Here is an 18,330-nt window from a genome sequence, read left to right as displayed (position 1 = left end):
GGGACCCAACACCGTGGCTCAGTGAATTCTTTAACCGGGTTATTCAGGAAGGAAGAACACCATCTGACTGGCAAGAAAGTACCACTGTTCCAATATGGAAAAAGAAAGGTAGCCCAGCAGAATGTTCAAATTACCGCCCGATCCGGTTACTTTCCCATACCATGAAGATTTTTGAACGCATTCTTGACAACCGTATTCGCGAAATCGTTGAAATAACCGTGAATCAAGCCGGATTTGTCAAGAACTGCGGAACTACTGACGCAATACACGCTGCGCGGTTACTCATGGAGAAACACCGTGAGAAGCATCGCCCTCTTTACATTGCCTTTCTGGATCTAGAGAAAGCGTTTGACCGTGTACCACACGAACTCATCTGGTATGCTTTACGACAACACTTCGTGCCAGAAGAACTCGTGCGCTGGGTTCAATTGCTCTACCACGATCCGAAAAGTAAAGTTCGAAGTATGGCGGGTGTATCAAAACCGCTTCGTGTCTCTGTTGGAGTTCATCAAGGAAGTGCCCTCTCACCACTCCTCTTTGTCCTTGTTATGGACACCGTCACACGGGATATCCAACGTCCAGCGCCCTACACACTGCTTTATGCAGATGATGTTTTCCTAGCATCTGATAGCAAAAATGATCTCGAGCAACTTGTTCAAAAATGGAATGATCGCCTCATGCGACACGGTCTCAGATTGAATTTAAACAAAACTGAATTTTTGACGACCGATCCCCATGAAACAGGCACAATCACTGTCAGCGGCAGTGATCTGCCCAGATCTGAGCGATTTAAATACCTCGGGTCAACGCTATCAGCCAATGGAGAGCTGCGTTATGAAATTGCTTCACGCATTAACGCAACCTGGATGAAGTGGCGTTCCACAACTGGTGTCCTTTGTGATCGACGTATCAACGAACGTCTCAAATCTAAAATTTACCGCAATGTTGTCCGTCCAGTCGCTCTCTATGGTTCTGAGTGTTGGCCGACCATAAAAGACAATGAACGGCGTCTCGCGGTAATGGAGACGAAGATGCTACGTTGGACTAGTGGCGTCACACGTTTAGATCACATCCGAAATGAGGATATCCGCGATCGTTATGGGGTTGCACCGATCGTGGAAAAGTTGCGAGAGAGGCGTCTTCGATGGTATGGTCACGCAATTCGTGCAAACGAGAATTCACTTGCAAAGATTGGTCTGAACATCGAAGTCGATGGTAAACGACCAAAAGGCAGACCTAAGCAACGGTGGCTTGATACGCTGGATGGGGATTTGAAAGCCTCGAGATTGCACCCAGATCAGGCATTCGATAGAGCCAAATGGCGAAGCCGATCACGACGAGCCGACCCCGCTTGTGAACGGGACAAAGGCTGAAGAAGAAGAAGAAGATGTATACTTTTCCTTTCATTTAAGATAGTTTGCTCTGAAGCTTCTCGGTCGGAAGTGCATTTTCGGATCATCTAGAATCGCAATTGGTATATATTTTTGGAAAGTATGATATGCTATCTCTGAATCAGCATTTAATCTATCTGCGAGCGTTAAATGTTTTCATAGTATAGTTTTTCAAGAGGCTATACTTTGTTGTCGTTTGTTTGAGTATCTTTCCTAAGCGTGAAGGAATATGAAATGAAACTAAAATCTTCTCAAGTTAAAGATCTCCCGAAGAGATTTTCAATAGCTAAGGCACTTTTGTTATTGTGTGCCATGATTGCGTGGAATTTACAACGATTTCGAGATTACCAGAAATAAACTGCCAGCGGTGTGAATTTCTGATAAAACTGGAAGTTAATACCGGTTCAGAAGCGAGATGAATTTGTTAGTTGCATAAAAATAATATTTAGGTCTCATCCAACATAAAAAAAACCCTACTTTCAACTACGAAAACATGCATTCGTTGAAAAATAATCAACCTGTCAACATGATTAGAAGTCAGGACGAGGAAGGGTTCTGGATGTGACCTCGTTATAGACAAGGTAATTAAAGACATACCTGGGATAACGATAGCCAATTTGGTGCATTGATGCAATAATCAAATGCTGCAGCTCTAGTGTCATCCTAAGAACCAAACCTTTGGGTTAGTTTCCTTTCGCTTTCAATCCAGTCCCCTTTTTTTTACCCCAGCAGTCCATGGGATGCGTCATTCAATTATTATACATACGAAAACACATATGCAGCGGATTCACTAGTAATGTTCAATTCTTTTTTAAACATACGAAATTTCTCCAAAAGCGTATTTTAAATTCAATTGATTAGGATAAGGGCAAGATGACACTCCCTTTCCTCAATCTTGTCTCTGAAATAAACCCTTCAGCAAGCGGGGACTGAATTTTGATTCCATATTCATGTTTCTCTGAATGTCAAATTTACGAGCTTAACACCGCCGGTGGGATATCTATCTCAAAGAACAGTTTTTAGAAAGCACTAGGGTTAACCCCCTGGAATTGAAGAGAGTCAATGAAAAGTTATTATGCTACCATTTTCCAAGTTGACACAATCTCGGCGGATGCCGGATTTTACTTAATGTTAGCACTAAGTTCCAAGCATTTAGGCTCGGATGATCCTACCTACTTAAATTATAAAGAGGCGCTGGTGATAGTGGCCGGTAGCGTCGCAACATCAAGCACGTATGCAGAATGGTGTACTTTTACATGGTTTGAACCAGACTGTGTGAGAGTCCCAGGACATCAAGGGAAACCGCGAGGGATTTAGGTACAATATCTGTAGCTGACAATATTATGGGAACTACAACCACCCGCTCGAGACGGCAAATTTCTTTGATTGCCCGAGCCAGTGGTCCATAGTTCACCTTCTTCTCCACGTATTTTCGTTCGATGTTGCTATTATGAGGGATAGCGACATCAATAATATACGCGGAGCCACCCATTTTGTCAACTGACAGTACGTCAGGTTTGTTGTGCGGAGTATGGCTATCAGTCAGAGCTTGCCGGTCTCAATGCATGCTGTAAGCAGAGCTATCAAGTACTGCTTCCGGCTCATATTGGTAAACCGGACATGTTGGATAGAAGATGATTCTTTCAACTAATTAAGTAAACTCTTTCGCAGAACATTCGTTCTTCTGTCTACCGGAGATCCTGCCACGTTTAATGCTGATATGCTTCGCTCAGTTAATCGATCTCGAGTGTTAATTCATATAAAGCAGTTAGGAATGTTGGATCCAGTTATGTTTAATATTGTTCTTTTTAGATAAATGTTTTTCTTTCACTGCTGTTTACAATATATATCCTTATCTGAATTATTTCACGGCATTGAATCTTAGCAATATTTTGTAATATTTCATCATCATCAACGGAACAACAACCGGTATCCGGTCTAGGCCTGCCTTAATAGAGAACTCCAGACGTCCCGGTTTTGCGCCGAGGTCCACCAATTCGATATCCCTAAAAGCTGTCTGGCGTCCTGACCCACGCCATCGCTCCATCTTAGGCAGGGTCTGCCTCGTCTTCTTTTTCTACCATAGATATTGCCCTTATAGACTTTCCGGGCGGGATCATCCTCATCCATACGCATAAGGATTAAGTGACCCGTCCACCGTAACCTATTGAGCTGGATTTTATCCACACCCTGATGGTCATAGTATCAGTCATAGATTTCGTCGTTATGTATGCTACGGAATCGTCCATCCTCATGTAGGAAGCCAAAAATTCTTCGGAGGATTCTTCTCTCGAACGCGGCCAAGGGTGCACAATTTTCTCTGAGGAAAACATAAGGACTGGCAAGATCATAGTCTTGTACAGTAAGAGTTTTGACCCTATGGTGAGACGTTTCGAGCGAAACAGTTTTTTGTAAGCTGAAATAGGCTCTGTTGGCTGCCAACAACCGTGCGCGAATTTCATCGTCATAGCTGTTATCGGTAGTAATTTTCGACCGTAGATAGGAGAAATGATTAACGGTCTCAAAGTTGTAGTCTCCTATCTTTATTCTTCCCATTTGACCAGTGCGGTTTGATGTTGTTGGTTGGTTGGTTTTTGGTGCTGACGTTGTCTGTTCCCTTCTCTTCCCTTCATTGATGTTCAGCCCAAGATCTCGCGCCGCTTGCTCGATCCAGGATGAAGGCATACGTCTCCGGACGCGCTTCCCATGATATCGATATCGTTAGCATTGGCAAATAGTTGGGTGGGCTTAAAGAATTTGGTTCTCCTCGCATTTACCTCGGCATTACGAATCACCTTTTCCAGGGCCAGGTTAAATAGGACGCATGATAGGGCATCCCCTTAGACCGTCGGTGATGTCGAATGGTCTCGAGAGTGATCCTGCTGCTTTTATCTGGCCTCGTACTTTGGTCAGGGTCAGCCTAGTATGTCTTATCAATTTCGTTAGGATATCGAATTCTCTCATGGCCGTGTACAGTTTTACGCTGACTATGCTATCATAGGCGGCTTTAGACTCGATGAAAAGATGGTACAACTGATGTCCATATTCCAACAGTTTTTCCATCGCTTGTCGCAGAGAGAAAATCTGATTTGTTGCTGATTTGCCTGGAGTGAAGCCTCTTTGGTATGGGCCAATGATGTTCTGGGCATATGGGGCTATTCGGCCTAGCACCATAGCGGAGAATATCTTACAGATGGTACTCAGCGACATAGCACCTCTATAATTACAACACTGCGTAATATTCCCATTTTTATGTATGGGGCGGATAATGCCTCGTTGCTTCGTTCGTTGCCCCACACCTTGGGAATTAAGATTTCCCTCTTTGTCTCGGTAGGATGAGCATCGAAGTGTGTAAGACTTCATCCTGCTGACTTGATGGTAAAACTTGCTCACCTGGTGCGGTTGCTCCCTGTACTTTTGTAGTTCACAGACCTTTTTCGGTCTGTGCAGCATCCATTTTCCCCTTATAGGTGTTGTGGAGAGCTGTGCTGTGGATGGCTTCAGTGTCAACTCTCACTTGATTGTCTGGGTGGTGTTATTATTTGAGCTCAGAACACCTTGCTAACGACATAGTGATCCGACTCTATATTGGCCCCCCCATATGTTCTGTATTCTGTATTCATCAAAGCTGAGAGGTGGCGTCGCTCGATAAACACGTGATCAGTTTGGTTGAAAGTAGTTCCGTCTGGAGAAGACCACGTTTACTTGTGGGCCGCTTTCCGCGGAAACCAGGTACTTCCAACAACCATTTCGTGCGATACTGCTAACTGAATAATCCGCAGTCTTTTGTTATTAGTATTTTTATGTAATCTATGGGAGCCAACGCGTCGCCTGAAGACGGGCTCCTTCCCTACTTGACTGTTGAAATCTCCAAGTGTGATTTTGATATCCTACCTGGGACAGACTTCGAGGGTCCGCTCAACTGGCTCGTAGAAGTTATCCTTCTCCGACTCTGCAGTCTAATCTGTAGCGGTGTGAACGTTTATGAGGCTTATATGATATTTCTAAATTTGCAGTGCATAGTCTATCGCTTATATTTTCAAAGCCACTAACAGCAGGTTTAATTTTTTGGTTGACTAAGAAACCTACTCCGAGCACATAGTTTACTGAATGGCCAGTATAATATATGGTGTTTCTTCTCCAGAAAACCGGTTTCTGTCCAACGCATCTGTTGCAACGCTGTTACATCAGACCTATATTGAGACAGGATATCGGCTAGCTGCTCAGCAACATTCGGTCTGTACAGGAAGCGCACGTTCCATGAGAAAATCCGCAAATGTGTATGCCGTTGTCGTTGTGTTGTCAGTCTAGTCCGAGGTTCCTTCGGTGGCTTCATAACAAGTTTTTTTCCATGTAGGGTTGTCCGCCGTACCCAACCCCCAACCTGAAGGGACCAGTTGGTACAATTTATACCGTTTATAGGCGCAGGAGGCTCGTCTTCATCTTTCTCTGTCTGCAGCTTTTCGTTAAGAAAAAGTTCCCAGCGATCACCGCGTGAAGGTGGAGATAGGGTTTGGTAGTGGAGCTGTTGGTGTTGGTACAGCAGGCGTTTCTCAGGTTTTGTGCTCCATCGTGGGTACCAATCCATGTTTCGCCCTGGGACCTTTACTACCATTTGACTACCCCGGAGGAATGCTTGCCACTATATTCTCCGCGATAATTCTCAAGATCTATAAATTATTTTGAATTTAAAGAAGAAAATATAAATAGAGACTTCCTATAAAAATCAATGACGTTTGCGCAGAATTGATGAAAGCGTCATTTTTACAATGTATTGAAGCAAATTATTTATAAATAATCTTCTCCTGCTTTACTCCTTCTTCCTTCTCACAGCGAAATCTTAATTCCATCTTCTCATTCTAGGTGTAATGCATGTTAATAGTTACTTTCTAAATACTCCCATTCGTTGAAGCAATTTCATAAAATCACCTATATCTTATCATTTCCAACCTACCAAATAAACTCTATAGTAAATCAGAGAAAATTGCATCCGTATCGGCAAAATTGCTACCTTCACAAACGAAAAGAATGCACCGAACAGCCCCTTACTCTTGCATAATAATCAATATAAAGATCAATATTCCAGGCAGAACAGTAGCAAGAATGTTGGCTCCGAGCTATCATCAACCTTAACGAACAGTAAGATTATGGTAGCCTCCATCACCATCATCATTAAAATTCCGCAACCATGAATTTCGAATATTCCATAAGACCAACCTGAACAGCTTAGCGTTGTAGCATAGGAGGCTGATGCATTCAAATATTGCGTAAAGATATTCCTTAGGGAAAGCCCATAATTGTTGCATTTATTGATTGCATCAAATTTGAAGCTTTGCCTTTAAACCGCACCTGCATATTAGCCATAAGATTGAAAAATCCCGCCCCTAGTACCATGGACAAAGTTCCCTACATCATGGGAGCTTATCAGGCAGGTAAGTGTGTTTTTGTTTGCCGATAAGGAGATCCAAGAACCCGACACTGGAATCAAATTAATTTGATAGACAAATCAATTCAATTTCCGTATTTTGATATCTTTCCAGCATGCACCGTTAGGTCATTTAATAAAAAAATGTCTTCTCGATCTTAGGGTCCCACAATCAATTTATTAATTATTGAACGTAAATTTATATTATGCAAATTAGCAGGGAAAACAGATGCGGGATTACGCTCATTATGTCCAATTTTCATTGGCAATGCCACAATATTTATAATCGTGGAGCCTCAACTAATGGCCAAATCGTTGCCTTCCTAGCCATTATAAAATATACGAACCCAAGATGACCGCCTTGCCGAAGCGGCGCATTAGCCAGATGTAGTTAACTTATCGCTATAATTATTTCAAGAAGCTAAAGTTGCCATTTCCCTAGTCCATTGGCTTTGTCTGTGTACCGATAGCAATATATCTTTGATCTCGAATGGGTTTTTTGGTTTTGTAAATTGATTGCTAATGTCATAAATTATAAACGGTGATAATCCTCAAGAAAAATAAAAAAGTTGAATCTTGAAGATTTTTCTTATAACTAACTGTATTTAGATCAAAAGATCTGTTCTGGTCGACTGTTAACGATTCTGTCTTGACCTTTTTCTAAGCTCTCAGCAAAATTGTGATAAATGTGAGTGAACCCATGGCATAATTTTTTAAGTGAATATTTTCCGAAAAAATAGGAAATTTTGTTATTTTCAGTTGCGAATAGAAATTTTTAGGTAATTTTGTATTTGGAAGATTGAGTTTTGAGATGAGTTTGGACATTAATTGCTTATAAATGCGTAAAAGCGCAACGCATAGGTTTGACGAGAGTTGATCGATTTGAGGTAATTTTGATGGTCGGATCCCCGATTTTCTAAATGTACTTGTTACTGGACACATGCCCGATATTAATAAAAAATTAAGGTCAAGTAACGTTAGGACCTAGAAGAAAAATTGAGTTTTTAGTAGTTGCTTTGACATCTTTGGAAAATAGTTCATTCTTTCAGGTCACATAACACAGGTTTGCAGCTTTTTCTTGGGTGCATTTAGGTTAAAATCTGAAAATATGTGGGCTAATTCAAAAAGTTTACAATTATACTTTCTGCAAAAAATGAGATTTGTATTGACCTTTTTATAACTTAGATTAAACTCATCAAATTCTAATATGATTAAGTTTTACATTTGTTGGATTTCCTTTTTAGCTGCTAATAGAGGGAGTGTGGCATTTTTTTTTTTAAATTTTTAATGAGACTGTCTTTCAGCGTTATTGCCATCATCATCATTATCAACGGCGCAACAACCGTACTGGTATAGGCCTGCCCTAATAAGGAATTCCAGACATCCCGGTTTTGCGCCGAGGTCCACCAATTCAATATCCCTAAAATCTATCTGGCGTCCTAATCTATGCCATCGCTCCATCTCAGGCAGGGTCTCCCTCGTCTTCTTTTTCTACCATAGATATTGCCCTTATAGACTTTCCGGGTGGGATCATCCTCATCCATACGGTTTAAGTGACCTGCCCACCTTAACCTATTGAGTCGGATTTTATCCACAACCTGACGGTCATGGCATCGCTCATAGATTTCGTCGTTATGTAGGCTACGGAATCGTCAATCCTCATGTAGGGAGCCAAAAATTCTTCGGAGGATTCTTCGCTCGAACGCGGCCAGGAGTTTGCAATTTTTCTTTGCTAAGAACCCAAGTCTCCGAGGAATACATGAGGACTGGCAAGATCATAGTCTTGTACAGTAAGAGCTATGACCCAATGGTGAGACGTTTCGAGCGGAACAGTTTTTGTAAGCTGAAATAGGCTCTGTTGGTTGCCAAGATAGGAGAAACTATCACCGGTCCTAAAGTTGTAGTCTCCTGTCTTTATTCTTCCCGTTTGACCAGTGCGGTTTGATTTTGTTGGTTGGTTGGTTTTCGGTGCTGATGTTGCCACCATACATTTTGTTTTGTCTGCATTGACGTGCAGCCCAAGATCCGGCGCCGCTTGTTCGATCTGGATGAAGGTAGTTGGTACGTCTCGGGTGGTTCTTCCCATGATGTCGATATCGTCAGCATAGGCCAGTAGTTGGGTGCACTTAAAAAGGAACGTACCCCTTGCATTTAGCTCAGTATCACGGATTACTTTCTCTATAAGGGCAATATCTATGGTAGAAAAAGAAGACGAGGCAGACTCTGCCTAAGATGGAGCTATGGCGTAGGTCAGGACGCCAGACAGCTTTTAGGGATATCGAATTGGTGGACCTCGGCACAAAACCGGGATGTCTGGAGTTCCTTATTAAGGCAGGCCTAGACCGGATACCGGTTGTTGCGCCGTTGATGATGATTATCACGGATTACTTTCTCGAGGGTTAGGTTAAAGATGTCGCATGGTAGGGCATCCCCTTGTCGTAGACCGTTGTTGATATCGAATGGGCGTGAGAGTGATCCTGCTGCTTTTATCTGGCCTCGCACATTGGTCACGGTCAGCTTAGTCTTACCAATTTCGTCGGGATGCCGAATTCTCTCATGGCTGTGTACAGTTTTTCCCCGGGTATGCTATCATAGGCGGATTTAAAGGCGATGAAAAGATGGTGCAACGGATGTCCATATTCCAATATTTTTTCCATCGCTTATTGTCGTCAAACCTAATTCAACGTAAATAAAAAGTCTATGATGGCAAACGAAACACAGAGATGAAGTACATCCATGGGCCGGCATGTGAACTCGGAACAATAAGGCTGAGAGGCTCAACCAACTATGTCATCAGCGTAATGAGGATTTCAAGAAAAGGGCGTCCACGACCATATTATATTCCTTGTAGTTAAGTTGTTTCAGTAGTTGTGTTCAGCAAAAAGTTTTCAAATATGATGAAACGCTAGTTGCTTCCTCACTCTATACGAAGCTCTTAGGCAGTCAATATACCCTTTAGTGGCGAAAACCGGTAGTTTTCCCATTCCCAATGCATTTCTAACATTGAAACAGATTTCACAACAGATGCTGAAGGCAAAAAATTTAACATTGCAAGCTCTGTGGTAGGAGTATCTTCTATATGAAAGAAGATTTGATAGTAGCTGAATTTCGGACTGGATTTCAATTTTGACGGAGCATTTTGTTACGTGAAATTGGTAACATGCATTACTATTCAGAAAAGGGAGATCTCACATACATGGTAATTCTAGGAAAATAACTATTACGGTAGTTTGCTGGAGTGTATTTTGTACTTAAATGAGGCGTACTCGAGAAGGGCGATCAGACCCAGGTCTGCAAACGATTTATCTCAAGTGACTTCGAAGCCTCACCGAAGGTTATCTGGTACCATCGGAATCGGGAAAGTCCTCTGAAAGCATATCCTTCCTGGGAAATGTGCTCCCGGCCCGGTTATTTGTGGTTAACCTCCTTGTGGTAGTTTTATGTTAGTTGTGGTTGCGTCCATATAGGGGCCGAGCTCCTTGTGGGCTCAGCCGTGAAGTTGTATTTTGCAGCTCAGGTTCAGGAGGTGTTAGATAGACCTTCATCAGTGTGAATGCTCTCTGTGTAAACCAGCACTCCTATGCTTGTCACGTTGGGGCTCTGATTGTGGTTACCAAATCAATCCGCGCCAGAACAGGATCGTGAGATTAAACGCCAAGCATCGTCGTCGCATTCTGCATAAGATTCGGCCCTATCATCTCTCCAAGATATCCAATAACTAATTCAAGCAACCAGTTATGGTGATGATTTTATTTTTTATCTGCAAATGCCAATCCAATGTTTTTCGGGCTGCGTTTTATCAGAATTTAAATATCACATCATGTACCACTTCAACATTTTCCATTTTTACTCCAGAACTCCATAAAGAAAACTTGTCAAAAATCTTATCCTGCACATGCCAAATTTCGAACATGTCCTTGGATATGTAATTAAACTTGTGCATACATGATCCTTCTTCAGATGTTCCCTATCACGTAGTTCCTGCAAACCTAAGACTGGCGATAGGTGGTGGCACAAAAATTCCGTCTATCTAGGACTGCAGACTTCGAACAGCTGGAACGTAATCGCCGAAATCAAGGTAATGGAATGTATTACCACAACTGTGCAGTAAACAATGAACTTGAAGTAATAGCGGAATAACGTACAAGAAGGGAATCAATAACAGAGAAGGACGATAAATTCGAAGTACGATGGCATCATTTCCTATTTCATTCTTTTGCTCTTCCACCCGGAAAATTTGCACGATGGTTGACAATATCCACTAAAATCTCCACTCGGAGGGTACTGCGTTCGTGAAATGCCACGATTTTCACACCACTATGGCGGAATTCGTAATGAACTTCTATCCACGCTTTCGTCAGCGCTGTGCCAATTTTTCTTGATTTCTTACCTAAATACTCTATTTCAAATCCATTTCTCTGCTTGATGCTTCCGTAGTCCAGCGGAGCAGCACGGCATAACGAACCAAGTCTACTCGGTGACAATTTAAGCAAATTTTACTTTTCGGCTTAACTGTCCCGCCCACTAAAAACCCCCTGAAAACTGGGTCGAATTCAGTGATATAGTAGTCAAGGTAAACAAAAAGGTAAAAACTCGCGCAGCTCATACCAAGCGTGAGATGCTTCATCTAAGTCTGCTCGTATTCGTCAAAGATTCACATCCAACTGAACTAGAACTATTCGTGTAAATCTTCTGAAATCATACTATCACTAGCGATGGATTTCATTGAGAAAATTAAAAAAGGCGTCGCCTCTGACAACGCCAACGACCACCTTTTGAAAATCCATGCACTTGCCGCCGCGCCATTCCAAACTCAAATCAACTTAACTATTCCAACAAAGCACCGACCCTCATCCAGCCGACATCTACCCAATGGTAGGCTCGCTATATCTGAGCATTTGCATTTGCATGCAGAAGATTTCGTCTTAACCAGAAATAAGCGTGAGGAATGCACTTAATTATATGCAACATTATCAGGTCTATGTGAAGACAACAACAAAAAAGTTAATGATCGTTTCTTAAATGTTAAAATATTTAATGTAGAAATTTGATGTTGAAAATATTTGAATGAAATTGAGGGTTTTGTGGGAATGTGGAAAGTTTTGTAAATCAAATTCTAATAAGAAAATAAAAACATCTTTTTTGAATTGCAATTTTAAAATAAGAGAAATAGGAAAATAACAGGAAGGGAGTTCAGTAGATGGAAAAGGATATACGCTGCATTTAAGGAAATGAATTTCTCGTCACAGGGCAAAGTGAACGAAGCGATGCAGATGCTGCAAAGCTGCGGAATTTTTCTAATATAATCGCCTTACGGCAGTTATCGGGTGTTCAACTGAATCATGTAACAAATTTCAAGAATATATGTAAGTGGCATCTGGCACGATCAACGTTTACCTGAATAGGAGCGACGATTTTAATTTTTAACTCAAAATGTATTCGCTATGTCGCAAGTGAACTCCCAAGAAAAAATAACCCACGGCTAAAACAACAACTACCTCGGCGTATCTTAAGATTTCTGCTTTGAGGACATCATTGGCCGCCAGGATTATCAGAACGCATTTTTCAGAAAATGGCCCCCAAAACTGAAAAAAGTATCCGTGCTAAGCTAACTGAAAATCACTTTTATAAATGTATATGTTATTTTTTGGATCAGATATGAGCTAAAAGGGGATGACGAGACTGAAAGCATAATGTGCTTAGGATGTCCGATAACCGAATTGAGATGAACGACTGACCATCCGGACATCTGTTTCCAGAAGAAATTACTCTAATGGTCTTTCCTTATTTAACCATCAAACATCGAACCCTCTACTAGTTGGTTACTTCACTGTACTCCTATTGACGACCTTTGAAAACTATACAAATTAACCACATTTTGTTGACTTTAAGTTCTGAAAAATGTCCTTTTTCCTGCTCGTATATTTACAGACTAGAAGTTCCATGATGTTAGCTCCTTGCATTCGTTTGTTTACTCCATCATTCACTGTATTATGTATATAAACTTACCAAAGATGAATTTCCTGTGGTTTCAAGCCACAAAGTCATAGACTCCCAGACTGAAAAATCAACCATCCACCTCTCATTGTTGTTTGTCCTTTAGTCGATCAACAGAGCAACACAGTTGATGCTGGTGGTGTGCTTGAGACGAATATCAACTCATTGGCAATGTTTTCACCTGAAAGGGTTATCGATCTTCGTAGAGGTAGCTTTTCACTCTTGATATCTACATTTCTACATACATATGACCGTACTTGTTCATCTCCTCTTCAATACTGTTTTTATATTATTCTTGGTCTTGTTGTTTGGCATCTTTTAAAACCACATTATTGTATGCTTAGGTGCTTCGAAGTAGATCTCGGTTCTTTGCAAAAAACCACAAAATAATATTCAAAGTGTTAAATTCCATAACGGCCGCAGAGGGAGCTGTACCTCTAGTCATGGACTTACATACATGCGTGTATCTGTACGTGCAGAGACGCCTAGGCCGGGCTTGAATCTTATTGATACAGACACGCCAATATAGAATGGATGATGTTCGTAGTGAACGCGTCATCGATCTTTAGTTTGATTTTTATACATGGAGGATATTGTACCATGCTAAGTTAAGTGCCTTTTACAAGCGGCGTCGAAATGATATCATGATTTGAAAGTCTTTTTTTTTGGAGCTTATCAGAAAATCAAATTTAAGCAAGCTTTCAGGTGAGGGTCGTAAAAAGTGACTTTCGGTTGAAAATTCCGTTTTGCATTTGCATCTTTGTCTCATAGAGTTATGCTTAATTTCGGTTTATTGCTTGATAAGGTAATAGAAATTTGCATCTTCTCTAGACCACACATGACATTTATAACTCTAACTGATTTAAAAAAGATAAGAGATTTCTTCGCTTAATTTAGCATTCCATAATTTTTTCCCATGCACAGTCGATAGACCTCTACTTTTCAATATTTTCATCAGAAAAGATATTAGCTATATTTTTTGTTGTACGCTATCCATCAAGCTAATAAATTTTTGAGAGCAATTAGATTCTAGGTTCGCCGGTTTTTTTTTGCTCATAATTAGTTCGCGCTAAAGCTTCTGGCGATTTGCCGACTTACCTCACCATCCGCCATCATTTGAAGTGAGCCTGTACTCAACTTTTTGTGGAACAATAACGAACGAAACCTAACTTATATGAGATGATCTGGTTAAGGTCTCATGCGGTGGAACAGATTTTAGCAACCATGGCGATATAGAGAACCAAACCTTACTTATTTCCGTTGTAGGTGCAATGACACCTTACCTAACATACAAACTACAAATATAGCCATAGATACATGTAGGTGAAAGAAAGGTGTTACTATACTTCTTGCATATTGATCATTTCCCCCTTTTTATGCTGTGCTAACCATAGAATCTAGAGTTTAACGACTTGGCTTCTCCCTCTTGCATCTCATAAAGACCCGTTCTTACCCTATAAATACTTTGAAATGATCAAAGTGAAGTTAAGTTCCATTGTTTGATCTAAAGTTCTCTTTTTCTTCTGTTTTTACTTTCAGATAGTCGAGTGTATAAATAGTACACAACATTCACTAGAAAGACGACAATGATGAATGTTTGAATGCAAATACAAGCAGAAAACCGTTCCTGAAACGTTGTCGTGTTGAAATTGCTAGTTCTGGATTCGAGCTGGAGGAAGAGTATTGGATCTTGAAGGTACGTTATTTATAATTTTTCTTCTCCTGTTGATGATTATGACTATTGTTGGGATTAAGCTGGAATATATGGACGCATGAGGTGGTATGACGGGCCCGGATTTAAATTTGATTTATATGCTATCGATATGACATAGAAAATAATCGACAGAATACAATAGATTTTTAGAAAACTGGCACCGAAGTCAGTGGGTAGCGTTGGTATACAAAAAGTTGCATGGATTCATAATAGATACTCGTAAATCAAGTATGAATACCTTACATGTATAATAAGAATGTCATAGTTGACCTAATGAACTAATTATCTGCTTCCTCATTCCTGACACTGACTCTGAATGAAAAGCGACGCAGGGGTAGCTTCTGCTGAAAGATACACAAATATCATCCTGCAAATTTGGGGTTACGTGCTTTGTACTATAAAATTGTTCTACAAATCCTATCTTAACTTAAAAGGCAATCCTCCAAACGTGCACTTGGGAGTAGTCCGACATGTTATTGGAAGTCTACCTATTCCTATTTTCAGCCCTTTTGATCTATACAGTTTAGGCTTTTGGGGGTAGAAACTCACTAAAATCTTGTTCCCATTCTTTTTTCTTTAATGTCAAAAAACGTAATAATAAGTGGCTGCTCTGCTTGAAAGTGTTAGTTCTTATTTCAGACGAATTCGTTCTAATTGAAAAGATTGCTGAAGCAGCTGAATAAGTATTCGAAAACCAAGGTATAATCTAATGTTTTCTCTCATAAGCAGGTGTATTGTCATCCAGACTCGCAGGGAACAAATCCGGGCCCATTGTGGAAATTATGCACCTCTGAGGTGAAAATTATACGGACACCATTATTATCCCATTTTTTTGTTGAAATTTTTTTCATCCAAGCTGCTGAAAAGACCAAAGGTCTCAGAGAATTCCCACCTGTCTACCCCCCTCTCAACCGCTCTGACGTCACCACATAATACCTACTTCCGAATTATGAATTCTCTACAAAATGAAATAATAGTTTTTTCTAAAGCCCATGCTTAGGCCCTCAATGTGCTAGAGGTTACAAAAGGCTGAATTCATTCACATTGAATTTGAATGAATTTGATGAGTTTCCATGGATAGTGACATCTGGCGCAGCTCTGAATGCATTACTCAATTTGCAGCCCTTGAATCTGTTTAGTCTATAATAAAAGAAAATTGTTCAGGAATGTAGAAATCGATAGAACCCTGTTTCTAGATTCAATACGGTGGAGCTACTCTACGTACCCGGTCATTGCAGTGTAGAAGGAAATGAAATCTCGGATGCTTTAGCAAAATTGGATTCATTTTCTGCCATACTCGGACCGGAACCAGTAATTGGGGTGTCAGTAACATTGGCTAATGCTGCTATCAGAAACTCAAGACAAGCTTCCTATAGTGACAGGTGGCTGAGCCTTAAGGCTGCTAAACACACCAACTTTTTCCTGCAAGAACCAAACAAACATACTGGAACGTTTATGCTATCGAAAAGCAGGAGGACTTGTAGGAGTATTCTATGCATTCTGGCTGGCCATAATTCACTAGCTAAGTATATGGTCAGAATAGGAATTCTCCAAGATGATACGTGTCCATCCTGTAATGACGGAATACATGAAACATTTTCTATGCCAGTAGGATGCCTATGGACGCATCAGACACCTGCTACTGATGCTACAACTGCGGCGGGTGTCATCACTAACGGAAACGCTGCGTATGTATCCTGCATAAATGAATCCGGAATACTCCGTTAGATAGAGGAATCGAGTCAAATAGACCACTAGAGTCTGAGTGCTCAGAGGTTTTTCTTCTCCCCCGCCTCAAATACACACACATCCACATCTCCTTTCTCTCTTTGGTGTTTATGTTGCAATCGCAATAATGAAAATCTAAAATATCATCCCCAATTTGATAAACCTAAAATGTTCGAAAATCCCAGCCAATACGGGAAAAAGGGAATAGGCAAAATGGCATTCCAGAAATAGGAATGCAAAGCTCTTGAAATATCTCAGCAGGATTCAGAGATCTCAATATCACTCAGAATTATTATTTTTCAATGTATTCACCTAGTACTCAGTCATGCATCGCAAGCTAGCCTTCTTATTAAAGGAGATGACATAGGTTTTGAAAAGTCTCTGACAATGGAACTACTCACTTCCTTTGATCATCTCATAGTACACAAAAATCAGTTGGGTAAGTCTAAGTTTCGCAGTTTTCGATAAAGTTGGTGATATTTTGGTAGTCTATTAACATCACGACTCTCGCAGACCTCTGACGAAATCTTTTTTGCACTTGCTTAAAATCGTAGCTAAATAACCTCACCAAAGCAATCAGCGACCAGAAGATTACATTCCACAACCATTCATACTGGATGCAATAACGTGAGGATCAACCCTTAAAATGAGCTCTTTGGGAGCAACCGTTACATTAAACGTCTAATTCTGACTGGGAATCAGGCATCCTTCAGACCAAGGTGGATGAGATCAAATCAATTTTTACCTTTAAATATTGAGTAAGGCGAGTTTGAAACAAAAATATCGTAGAGTCGAAAACCTTAGTGAAACTCGTGCAGATAACGTGCACTTCCAGCCTAAAATTTCGGCATTTGGCCATAAAGTTGGTCTGGTACGTTGGTACCGGTCGACGTTTTACAAAGCCGTGTTCCTCTTAGATAGGATAGTAATTCTCGGCGGGAATATGATCATCACTTTTTTGTAAAAACGTGACCGAAGTCGGTTTCTATAGGGTAGGAAAATAAAAATGTTCGACGCTTTTGTTAAACAGAGAGAGAGAGAAATGTATTATTGACTTTTTAGTTTCAACCTATTCTGTACGTGGGATATATTTTTCACAAGCTTTAACTCTTGCATAATAAGGACTGCTTTCACCCTTCCCAAGAAAAGTAAACCTGCCAAAGTGATGGAATATAAAGAGGTGACGAGGTAGCTAGATAAACAGAAAATATGATATTATCTCAGCTTGTATTATCAACTTAAGTAGCTTCAAAAGTTTTGTCGTTATTCCTGGATGACTACAACTATCTGTTAACAGCAGTCACGTGAAAACGAATATATTTATTTTAAGACATAAAACCTATCAACAGCATAAAATCTAACAAATATCCCCATCCCCTTCATGAACCGTTACCCCGTTCCACAGCGGGAAGACTCATCTGGTATTCCCCATTAGTTCCGTAAGCGCGTTCTAGACGAAGTCGAATGATTAGGTCGCTGATTAGTGGATCAAGCTACCGCTGAGGACTTCTAGACAGGTTTGCATCAATGTAGGTATTGCGGTAATAATCGTAGCTCACCACAGAGGACATGGGCGTGCAAGGTGCATCTTTGGCAATGACGGGTGCGATACCCTTGATCATAATTAGTTAGTCTCTGAACCAGCATAACTACCTCTGTTACTGATAATGTGCGTGCAGTCTCGTAAGGGTTGGTTTTTAAAAAGGTTTTCCTAAGAAGTGCATTGTAGACATGATATAAACTGCGGTGCTGTAAGTGGAAATGCTCCGAAAGTAAGCAGGACTTTGGGAAATTACGGATGAAAAAATCACACACACCTCACATTGGGTTTGATTCACAGAATAACGATAAAGATGGGATGTTAAAACGCAATGAGCTAGTGACACACCAGTTTTTTGTTAGTAATCGTCAACAGGCACATTACTAAACTTTCACATGAAGGTCTGTTCCAGTGACTGTTGTCGAGACAGACTACCAATAGAGACAAGGGGAGTAGAGAAGTGAGTACGACGACCAACTGGCAGCCGTCAATTTCCTGAATTTCTTTTGTATGAACACTTTAAGATGCCAGTGTT

At 40.7% G+C, this 18,330-nt stretch overlaps 1 protein-coding gene across 3 annotated transcripts in view; it reads left to right on the top strand.

The window, feature by feature from the left end:
• Positions 1 to 18,330, top strand: part of LOC119659414 (integrator complex subunit 11 homolog) — a 356,139-nt gene that overhangs the window by 142,786 nt on the left and 195,023 nt on the right. For 2 of the 3 annotated variants that reach the window (XM_038067490.1, XM_038067488.1), the window contains one exon: positions 14,353 to 14,509. The gene's annotated coding sequence lies outside the window, so the exon portion shown is untranslated. The remainder of the gene's footprint in view (positions 1 to 14,352; positions 14,510 to 18,330) is intronic. The other variant, XM_038067489.1, reaches the window with a different exon arrangement.

This window comes from Hermetia illucens, chromosome 6, assembly GCF_905115235.1.
Source record: "Hermetia illucens chromosome 6, iHerIll2.2.curated.20191125, whole genome shotgun sequence".
Taxonomy (NCBI): Eukaryota; Metazoa; Arthropoda; class Insecta; order Diptera; family Stratiomyidae; genus Hermetia; species Hermetia illucens.
Note: the sequence above shows the minus strand (reverse complement) of the source record. Positions and strands in the feature narration are given on the sequence as shown.